The 11,963-nt window shown below is 43.4% G+C and overlaps 1 pseudogene; it reads left to right on the top strand.

The window, feature by feature from the left end:
* Positions 1–846: 846 nt before the first annotated feature.
* LOC118712536 lies at positions 847–2,102 on the top strand (annotated as a pseudogene).
* Positions 2,103–11,963: the final 9,861 nt, after the last annotated feature.

The following is an 11,963-nucleotide window of genomic DNA, read 5'->3' as shown; positions in this document are numbered from 1 at the left end:
AGAGGAAGGGAGAGGGAGAGGAAGAGAGATATAGAAATATCAATGAGGGAAGAATCACTGAATTGCTGCCTCCTGCAAGCTCCACACTGAGGATCAAGCCTGAATGTGGCCATATGCCCTAACCTGGAATGGAATCGAGACCTTCCCATTGGGGGATACTCAACGACTGAGCCATATCAGCCAAGTAGCATTTATGTTATAGGTGCATCATTTAGACATCTATATGCCTGGGTGTTGTAGAAACAATGCCTGGTGAAATAAGACATTAAGGATATACATCTCAGGTAAAAACTGCTGTTTGAATTTTAAATCTGCTAAGGCAATTTTCCTGTGCCTGGGACCATAACCTTTGGAGATTAACCACTGAGTTCTGCTTCTGCAAGATAGGGCCACATTCCAATGTCCAGCAGGATATGACTGGGAATGACCCTGCGGGCTGACCCCAGTTTTTAGAATATAGTCTTTAGGATTTTGAATTTAAAACAAAGGAAAATTCCTGTGGTTTGAACTGTTGCATAGTTCCCGAGTGGTCAGAGGGACAGTGCAGGGGGAGTTTGGAGAGACTTGCTACATTTTATCTAGAAGGAACAGCAGAAAATTTCAAACAACAGTTTGTTGCAAAACAAGGTTTTCCTTCTCAGAACCTTTAAAAAGAACTACCTGCCCCTGAAGCAGTGCAGTCGTGTGGAATCCGCCTGCGTGTGGTGCTCTCGTGGCTGTCCTGGCCAGATATTTCAATAAATCCTTGCCTGCTTTTTTAAATAAATCATCAACGCCAGTGGTCTTATTTTGAACCCAGGGTTTGACCCCACACCACCTGGATGTTGGAAGCTGATGCAAAAGGACAGGTACCAGCAGCTGTAGGCCCCACTCAGAGATTTCCTCTTAGACAAGACAACTTCATCTTCCCACTACTGATTTAACTTGGGTGAAAAGAGAACAGAAATCCTTGTTCTCTGACTTTGGAAATCTGGTTTAACCTTCAAACTTGTAATGTCAAGTGTTGCAAGTCCTCCCCTCTGGCAGAAATGTCCAGTGGCCCTGTAGCTGACAGCTGGTGCCACACAGAGATCCAGGTAGTGAAATTCTCCCACATGTGGACCATCAGTAACTTTAGCTTTTGCTGCCAGGAAATGGGTGAAGTTATTCAAAGTTCAACCTTTTCAGCAGAAGCCAATGATCAACCTAAATGGTATTTGGGAGTTTACTCAACAGGGCAAGATGAAGAAAGCAAAGATTACCTGTCACTTTTGCTGTTTCTGGTCAGTTCTCCAAAGAGTATACTTTTGGCAAAATCTAAATTCTCTATCTTAAATGACAAGGGCTAAGAAACCAAATCTTTGGAGAGTCACCATGCATATCAGTTTGTACAAGGCAAAGACCGGGGATTCAAAAAATTGATCCTTGGAGGTTTTCTCTGGCATGAAGACTACAGGTTTCTCCCTGAGGACAAGCTGACCTTCTTCTGTGAGGTGAGTGCGGTGAAAGATTCTGTCACCATTTCTGGCCAGAATGCCATGAAGATAGTGAAGGTCAGGAGTGCCATGTGGCCAATGAGCTAGGAGGACTTTGGGAGAATTCCTGGTTCACAGACTGTTGCTTTTGTGTGGCTGGCCAGGAATTCCAGGCTCACAAAGCTATCTTAGCAGCTCGTTCTCCAGTGTTTAGGACCATGTTTGGACATGCAATGGAGGAGAGCATAATGAATCTGGTGGAAATCACTGACATGGAGCCTGGAATGTTTAAGGAAATGATGTGTTTCATTTACACTGGGAAGGCTCCCAACCTGGACACAATGGCTGAGGGTTTGCTGACAGCTGCTGACAAGTATGCCCTGGAGTGTTTGAAGGTCATGTATGAGGAAGCCCTCAGCAGTCAGCTGTCTGTGGAGAATGCTGCAGAAATGCTCACGTTGGCTTACTTCCACAGTGCAGATCAATTGAAAACTCAGGCAGTGGATTTCATCAACTCTTATGCTGAGGATGTCCTGGAGACACTGGTAGTGTCCCATCCCCACTTGGTGGCTGAGATGTACCGAGCTCTGGCTTCAGCACAGAGGCCCCTGTCTGGGAGCTCCATACAAGTGCCTGAAGCAGTCATGATATCCTGCCTGTTGTGAGACTCCCTTTATTTTCCAGAAGCAGAAGCCATAGTTGCTCCCATTTAGCACCAGGTAGACATTGGAGTTGGTATAATAGATTTATGGAGTTGTTTGTCTGCTGTGAGTGCAAAGTCTGCATACTCAGCCTCAGGTTTTTAGTTTTATTATTTTCCTTAAAGAAATCATATTTTTTAAATGTATCTTTATTGATTTCAAAGAGGAAGGGAGAGGGCTAGTGAGAGAGACAAACATAAGTTATGAGACTGAATCATTGAGAAGCTGATTCCTGCATGTATCCTACTGGCGATCAAGCCCACATCCTAGCATGTGTACTGACCACCAATGGATCCTTGACCTCCTGGTTCACAGATTGACACTCACCCACTGAGCAACACTTTCTGAGCTAAGGGTATTTTAGAGGGAGTACAAAGGAGTGAGGGAAAGAAAGAGACAGAGATTCAGAGAAAGAGAAAAAGATGCAATGCCCAGACAGATGCATTGCAAGGGATGGAAACTGCAATCCAGATAGGCACCAGGCTGCAGGAAACCAAACATTGTCACTAGTAATTAGATGTAAAAAGGGAATCCAGAAGGCTGGCCAACCTTAATGGCTCTGTATGGTCGGAGCTATTAACTCATTGTTTAAGTTGAGTCATTGGTAATTAAAGGAGCAATAGGCTGAAACCAGTTTGGCTCAATGGATAGAGCGTCGGCTTGGGGACTGAAGGGACCCAGGTTCGATTCCGGTCAAGGGCATGTACCTTGGTTGCGGGCACATCCCCAGTAGGGGGTGTGCAGGAGGCAGCTGATCGATGACTCTCTCTCATCGATGTTTCTAACTCTCTATCTTTCTCCCTTCCTCTCTGTACAAAATCAATAAAATATATTTAAAAATAAAAAAATAAAAAATAAATAAAGGAGCAATAGCTCAGTCATTGGTAGTTAAAGGACAGTCAAAGACCAATGGCTGAAAGCAACCAAGGACAGGTTCAGTATTGGCATTTTTTGCAGCTAGTTTTGCAGGTCATCATTCCCTGGTTTCCTTCTTAGGCAGCCCCTCCATGTGAATTGCTTTCTTAACAGCCTCACCCTTCCTGGTCCTGTAATCCAGCAGTATTCAATGGTTGTATAAAAAGTACAATAAAATTTGAAATTCGTGCCATGGGAAAATAAAGGAAAAATGTGGGTCCCCTATCCCACTTACATGCTTGACCTACCTTTGATTTTGTTCAGCAGACTAACGTGCTTTCACCTGATCTATTTTATGTATTACCCATTATTCCAACTCACCCTCAGGTGGGAACTTATGCACAGGCGACTGGGGTCTCTCAGCCAGAGAACTGGACTTATACGGGTTGCCCATTGTACTTAACTAAAATTGACCGAGCATAAACTAAACACAGAAACAAGAGTTAAAACGCATGAATCCCAAGTTATTTGTTATATTAAGATATTTGATTTTTTTAAAAATGTAGTACCATATTTCCACTAGATTTCTAGGCCTTAAAAGAGATTCCTCTGGTGTTTTTTTTTGTTCAATTATAGGGGGCAGCCTTTCACAGAATTATTTGATTTTTGCTGAAAAATAAAATTACTTTCTCTATTTGCTTACATTGATATCCTCCTCTCCCAATTGACTCATTCTAGTCCAAGCCCTTTATTCTGTGTCCAGGGATTATACATATATGCATACAAGTTCTTTAATATCTTCCCACCCCCTGACCCACCCGACTTCTGAGGACATGAAACCTATCACATGATTTGTTAAGTTGTGATAAGTTTCAACAAAATACAGGTAGCATGGCACCTCTGTCAAAAATGATTTTCAACAGAATGCATAAGATGGCAACTATAATATAATTTTTGAAAAGATATTGCATATTGGAAAGTTTCATGCTTCTTACCACAAAACATTCACATTCTGTTAGACCACACATGTCAAACACAAGGCCCGCGGGCCAAATCCAGCCCGCCAGGCCTTGCAATGTGGCCTGTACCATGCTGTCATCACTGCACTCCGCTGCGTTCCATCACAATGACGCGCTGTGACATAGGAGGCTTGTGATCTCGCCGGCCGCCTCGCTGGCTGCCGTACTTGCTATCTATTATGCATGCGCATAGATAACAAGTCACGCAAGATTCAGGAGGCGTGACCTATAGTCCGGCATCCAATGTGGTTGTGCGGGTGGCAGAGCAGAGGAGAGAGTGAGTGTGCGGGCATAAAAAATACACAGCAGAAGCTGCCAGTTCCTGGCATAAAGTGCAGGCATAAAAATTGCAACAGAATCTGCTATCTGTACCCAGCCAGGCATTTATTGACTGACTTTTTTTCCCTCCACTCCATCTGCCAAATCAAGCTATCCCTGTGCAGTTTTCAACTTTTTCCTTCTAACGCAGATTTCCAATAAACTACATCTTTTACTGCCAATATTGATCCCAAAATGTCCAGGAAAAGAAAAGTTGATGGTGAAGGCAGACAATTTAATGACAAATGGGAAAATGAATACATGTTTGTGCTTAGAGAGGGCAAACCAGTGTGTATATTGTGTTATGAGACAGTGTCGGTGATGAAAGAGTACAATATACGTCGTCATTTTGACACCAAACATAATGTTAAGTATGGCAAATATACTTTGGAAGAAAAGCATAAAATTGTTAAAGAACTAAAAGGCAAACTACAATCACAGCAGCAAATGTTTACAAAGGCTACAGCAAAAAATGATGCTGCAGTGAAAGCAAGCTTTATAGTGGCTGAAGAAATTGCCCGTACTTCAAGGTGTTTTTCAGAGGGTGCCTTTTTGAAGCAATGCATGCTAAAAGTGTGTGAGCAAGTATGCCCAGACCAGATACAGAGTTTTCAAAATGTCAGTTTGTCAAGAAACACCATTGCAGATAGAGTTCAAGAACTCTCAGGAAATCTATCATCACAGCTGGCCAAACAGGCATGCAGTTATCTCGCTTTTTCACTTGCTATCGATGAAAGCACAGACAACACTGGTACAGCGCAGCTGTCCATCTTTATACGTGCTACGAAGACCGACCTCTCTGTCACTGAGGAACTTTTGGATGTAGCTGCCATGCATGGGACGACGACTGGTAGAGATATATTTGAGGCTGTGGAGAAATCTATAAATAATTTTAAATTACCCTGGGAAAAGTTGGTGGGGCTAACTACCGATGGCGCACCTTCAATGTGTGGAGAAAAGAAAGGCTTGGTTGGACTAATGAAGGAAAGAATGCAAAAAAGTCACTGCCACACACCCTTGTTTACTTATCATTGCATTATCCACCAAGAGGCGATGTGTGGAAAAGTTCTGGACATGAATGACATAATGACCACAGTCATTAAAACTATTAATATTAACTTTATACGGGTACGTGGCCTGAATCATCGCCAGTTCCAGCAGTTTTTACAGGAGGTGGGTGCAGAGCATGGAGACGTGCCATACCATACAGAAGTAAGATGGCTGAGCAAGAGCGCAGTCCTCAAAAGATTTTTTGAGCTCAGAGAACAAATTGCTCTTTTCATGGAAAGTAAAGGAAAGCCCTTGCCTGAACTGTTGGATCCCGCCTGGCTATGTGATTTTGCTATGATGTGTGACATATGCGAGCATCTCGCCCAACTGAATCTGAAGCTGCAGGGACGCAAACAAGTCATCACGAAGATGTCTGACATTATCACAGCATTCCAGTGTAAACTTCAACTATGGAAGTCCCAACTGGAACAGGACAATCTTGCCCACTTTCCCGTTTGTTTGAGTATCTCAACCACTATTTCTGGTACTTTTCCTTGCAGTCGGCTGGCTACCAAAGTTAGCCGTTTACTAAGTGAATTTGAGCGGCGCTTCTTTGACTTTAGAACACAGCACTCAGGCTTTGACATCTTTGCCAATCCTTTTACAGTTGATGTCAACAATGTGCCCCATCACCTTCAGATGGAGATAATCGAGCTTCAGTCTGACAGTGGCCTGAAATCAAGGTTTCAGGATGTTGAAATTGAGGACTTCTACCCTCTACTGCCCCCTGACTCAATGCCAGAGCTCCGACTTCATGCTGCCCGTATTCTATCCATGTTCGGGAGCACCTATTTTTGTGAACAGATGTTTTCAATAATGAATCTGAACAAAAACAAGCACAGATCACGCATTACCGATGACAACCTCCATGCTGTTTTGCGGGTTGCTACAGCCCAAGAAATAAAACCGAACATTGACTCATTGATCCGGGGAAAACGGTGTCAGACATCTAGCCAGAAAACAAAACAATGAGCATTTTAGGTACATTCCAATATTACTGTTTTGCTTGATACCAATATTACTGTTTTGCTTGATAGCATGTGAGTTGGTTAACAGCACTGTTAAGGAAAAGACTGTTCCACTCATTTTAAATTCACATTTCTGGTTAACATTGTCAGTTTATGACTGTTCAGTAAACCATTCAGCCCGCGATTTAGGCTGGATTTTAGATTTTGGCCCCTTCTCTGATTGAGTTTGACACCCCTACTCTAGAGCTACATTCATTCATATACCATACTGTTTACATGTTAAGTACATAATGCTATTATCATCATCTTCATAATCTCCATTTCATTCTCTGACTTTTCCTCTATTAATCTAGCTGTGAAACCTTGTCATTTTCCCATACCTATAATACAATTCACTCTCTTTACAGCAGTGATTAACCTGTTGATTAAACTCTCCAACAAATATTTAGTCTTAATTATTGAATTTAAAAAATTATATATAAATGCTATTTTTTTATTCAATATAATGGGAACCATCTACCAAATATGTCAGTTGTAGAAAGACTGAAATTCAGAATAAGATTGTATTTATATAATTTGATTCAAAATAAGATTGTATTTATATCATTATACATATCATTGAAGATATGCTGTGGCTCTTCCCTTAAGTTTGAAATACTATCAGGTGAAAGAATGCATGGATGCTCATAAATGAAAAGCTTTTGCTATATTTTAATTTTAATAGCTAATGGTGGTTTTTATAGGGTTTTATTATTACTGGAAATATTTTGGTTTTTTGAAATATATTATTTTGCTTAATTTATAATGTAGACACTTTGTTTTTATAGAAAACACACACAAATAAGCACAAATATACACTAAAAGCACTCAACTTTATTGTCACTGATGGTGTTTAGTTAAAGGTGGCCAGACATCCCGCTTTTGGCGGGACAGACCCGATTTTTAACAATTTGTCCCTCGTCCCACAACATTTTAAAAAAGTCCCGATATTTCAAGAATGACCATATCTACACTAAGCCCACCAGCCAATCAGAGTGAATCTGCAAATTAACCCATCAAAGATGGCAGGTAAATTTGCATGTACAGGTGCACCTGGCAGTGCCATTGCTTGCCCCTAGGGGTCTGGGTCAATCAGGGGCCAGGGAGGGCAGGTGGGCAGCACCAGAACCACCCATGGAATTTGGGTCCATCACAGGCCCCAGGAGGGACAGTGGGCCTGCCTAGTCATGCCTGCAGGGCCCTGGGAACTTCACCACCCCAGGGAGGAGCGGCCAGCCTGCCTAGTCACTCCAGTGGGTCCCCGGGGACATCTCCGCCCTGGGGAGAAGCGCCTGGGCCTGCTTAGCCATTCCTGTGGGGCCCCAGGAACATCACAGATATGGGGTTGCTGAGACCCACACCAGGCCTCTGGCCACAGATTCACAGCTTCCTGGAGACCCACTCTACTAGGCAGCCTGGAGGCCATGTGGCTGGGCCACAGTGTGCCTGTTCAAGATGTGACACAGTGAGGAGGTGGGAGGAATTCCAGAGAATGGGATGTGGGGGTTCAAGACTCACTTCCTTTGGGCTTTGTCCTTGGTCTGGGTTCTTTTCTTTTGGTCCTGGAGCCCAAGCACTGCAGGAGAGAGGGATGGATGAAGGCAGAGTGTAGAAGATGCTCGAGGCCTGAATGCGGGGCTGCCTGAGGGGCGGCTGCCTGTTCAAGATGTGACACAGTGAGGAGGTGGCGAGTGCCACAGCTTCAGCAAAGTGGCTGGCCAAAAGGCGTGTGTTCGAAGGCATACCGAGCAGCGCCTCTCATCCCTCTATGAGGACAACCCATACAGGCGCTGCCTTCGCCAGCAGACTCTGGGTGACATCCGCAAATGCTACTGCAACCTCTAACATTCTGGGCAAAGAACTGACCTTGTGCCCCTCTGGGTACCAGGCTTGCCAGGAGTGTGCTGTCACCATGCTGGGCTCAGGCTCCAGCAGGGGACCAGTGGGCAGGAATCTGCCTCTCCTGCAGAGAGAGAGATTTTGCAGTGACCCCAAGAAGCAGGTGGGCCAGGCCAGGGATCAAGGGGCATAAAAGGAATACCAGGGCAGAGGGGCAAGGACTCACAGCCCTGAGGTGGGGGTTGAGGGGCCATGCCACCTCAGTGTAGGGGTGCTGCACTGCAGGGTACCGGACTGACTGATGTGATTCAGAGAAGCTCCCAGTGCTCACCGGCCTTGCCCAGGTGACCTTCACACTTCAGAGGCAGCGACCTCTGCTCCTGCCTTGACCCAAAAGCAAGCCTGCACTGCCCTGCTCCATGGCAGAATATGCCTAGGTGGTGAGTGTGAAGCCTATCACATTGCCCCGGAGAAGGGGCGGGGGGGCAGTAAAGAATGGGGGCACAGGACTGGGGAGAGGAAAGAATGGTGAGCATCAGCAATGAAGAGGTGCTTGAGAAAGCATGGCTCAGAGGGCTCCCTGTGCACTGAGTCAAGTTCCATAGCCAACTGGAATGGGCCTCAGTTTCCTGGTCTGTAAAATGGATTAAGTGTGTCCCAGTGCCTCCACTGAGCTTTGATGGCCAATTGAGATACTATATAAGGGAAATGTGGGAAGAAGTGAAAAAGAAAAGGAGAGACGAACAACACAAAAGAAGAACTGGGAGAAACCTGTAAACCCATTGTCAGTTAAATAGGGAATATCTTCATGTCCACAAATGCTTTCAATTTACCTCTTAGAGTGCTTGGATCTTTTCTAAGTAGAGGAGTTGACTTCCTATTTAATTAAAGTGACATCAATATTTAAATTATCTGTGAATAGAGCAATTGTAATACATTTGTTATAATAAGATATTGAATTGTTTTTTATTTAATTTAGTAGCACATTGCTACTAGACTTTTTAGAGCTAAAAAGAGATTCTTCTGTTTCTTGTTCAATTATAGGGGGCAGCTTCTCACAGAATTATTTGATTTTTGCTGAAAAATGAAACTTTTTCTCTATTTGCTTACATGGATATCCCCTAAACCCCTCCCAATGACTCTTCCTAGCCCACCTCCTCCACGTTTCTCAGGCATTCAGCACCCTGCATTCTGTGCCCATGGGTTATGCATATATGCATACAAGTTCTTTATGTATGCATATATGTATAACTCACCCTCACCCATCCCACCCCCACCCATCCACCTTCTGAAAACATAAAGCCTATCACATGATTTGTTAAGTTGTGATAGGTTTCAAGGAAATACAAGTAGCATGGCAGCTCTGTTAAGAATGATTTTCTACAGCATCTAACAGGGCTCTTCAAACTACGGCCCACGGGCCACATGCGGCCCGCAGAGTAGTCTGATCCGGCCCGCCAGGTTTTTTGGGCAGTGAGCGCAGCCGAGGTGTTACAGTAGGAATTAGTAGTTCATATAGTCCGGCCCTCCAGCTCTCTGAGGGACCGTGATCTGGCCCCCACTTTAAAAAGTTTGAGGATGCCTGATCTAGAAGATGGCAACTGTAATTAATGAAAAGGTATTGGGAATTGGAAAGTTTCATGCTTCTTACCACAAAACACATTTAAATTATGTTAGGGTGTCAGCCACAAAGTGTTGTTTTCTATCCTTTGTAAACCCAATTAGCCATCTTAGTGAGATCTGTGCAATCTATTCTGACTGGTCACTTTCTTTGAAACTTAAGCCTATCCCAGCACGTGAGTGAGGCCTTAGGTGAGTGGCATCATATAAAAGGCTCATCGGTGCAGGGGCCATTTCACTTCTCACATATAGACAAACTGAGGTTGGAGCTGCCAGGTGAGTTCAGAGAGTTCCTATTGACCCTGATATCCACAGAACTTCCAGAGTTGGAACCACTCATAGTAGACTCTGGTGAGTATGGAATTTAGAGAAAATACATTCATGCCTACATTCTATTATACAATTTCCTTCAATTTACTTAATGGAGTGCTTGGATCTTCTCCAAGCAAACAAGTAGATTTCCTAATTAATTGAAATGACATCAATATTTAAAATATCTGTGATTATAACACTTGCAATATATTGATATTTGTTATAATAAATTACTTGATTATTTTTATGTTACTACCATATTACTACTGGATTTCTTTTAGATCTTAAAAGAGATTTCTCTGTTTTTTGTGCAATTATGAAAATCATAAACTACCTAAAATGTTCAACATAATGTATTTATGTGAATATCTTCATACACATTAACCTGAAATACAAATGTGTCAATTAATTAGAAAATCCTTGTAAAGGTCCTATTTGCTATTTCTTTAAAACTTGCCTTTTCCAGGCTACTTTTGAAAGCTTTGAAATAGATCTAAGCAACTCTAAGGTTACCAAGAAGTATCATTGGACATAATGGGAGACTATTCTATCTAATAAAAGAGTAATATGCAAATTGGCCATCACTCCAACACAAAAGATTGCTGCCCCCATGTGGTCAAATATGGCTTCCCCCATGTGGACACAAGATGGCCGCCACAAGATGGCAAGCAGGGGAGAAAGTTGGGAGGGACCAGGCTTGCAAGGGAGGGCAGTTGTGGGTGATCAGGCCAGCAGTGGAGGGCAGTTGGGAGGGACTAGGCCTGCAGAGAGAGCAGCTGAGGAGGACCAGACCTGCAGGGGAGGGCTGTTAGTGGTGACCAGGCCTGCAGGGGATAGCAATTAGGGGTGACCAGGCCTGCAGGCTATGGCAGTTAGGACCAACCAGGCTGGCAGGGGAACAATTAGGCATCAATCACGCTGGCAGAAGAATGGTTTGGGTGTGATCAGGCTGGCAGGCAGAAGCAGGTATAAGCAATCAGGAAGGCAGGCAGGTGAGAAGTTGGGAGCCAGCATTCCTGGATTGTGAGAGGAATGTCCAACTGCCCATTTAGGCCTGATCCTACTGGGATCCTACTGGGATTGGGCCTAAATGAGCAGCTGGACATCCCTCGAGGGGTCCCAGATTGGAGAGGGCACAAGCTAGACTGAGGGAAACACACCCCCCTGTACAAATTTTGTCAATTTTGTGCACCAGGTCTCTAGTGTATATATACAAACATATATATACCAGCCAAAGAAACTAGTGCCCAGAATTATAATAAATGTGTGAAATTATTGGTTATTGGACAGAGATAGAAGTAGGCTAAAGTCCCATTACCTTGCAGTCAAATATCCACATATAACTTTTGACTCTCCCCAAACGTCCTCATTCTTATCTGTAAAGCAATGTTTCTGGGACCCCATGGATACCCAATTCATGGGATTTTCAAGTTTCTTATAGAAAATGATATAAAATAATGCATATAGTTAGCCCTCTGAGTTCATGCATTTCCAAACAACGATTAAAATTGTTGTCTTTCATTCACCATAGGTCAATAGAAAACCCACAGATACAGATGATCAACTGTGTATTTATTGGGGGGGAAAATCAGAGTACTACTTCCCTCACATTTCAAACCTTTGTTGAGCAAGGTTCCACCATATACCATAATAAGGCCATGATAGGTATACCCAGTTCAATGTTAAGGCTTGATAAATTTTTCAGAATCAGAGTATAAGACAACATGACACTTAGTATGACTATGAAGAAGAGGAGAGAAATACAGTAACACCTAAAAGAAAATCACT

Source organism: Pipistrellus kuhlii, unplaced genomic scaffold (genome assembly GCF_014108245.1).
Source record: "Pipistrellus kuhlii isolate mPipKuh1 unplaced genomic scaffold, mPipKuh1.p scaffold_m20_p_9, whole genome shotgun sequence".
Lineage (NCBI taxonomy): Eukaryota > Metazoa > Chordata > Mammalia > Chiroptera > Vespertilionidae > Pipistrellus > Pipistrellus kuhlii.
The sequence above is the reverse complement of the archived record's forward strand: the minus strand, read 5'-3'. Positions and strand labels throughout refer to the sequence as shown.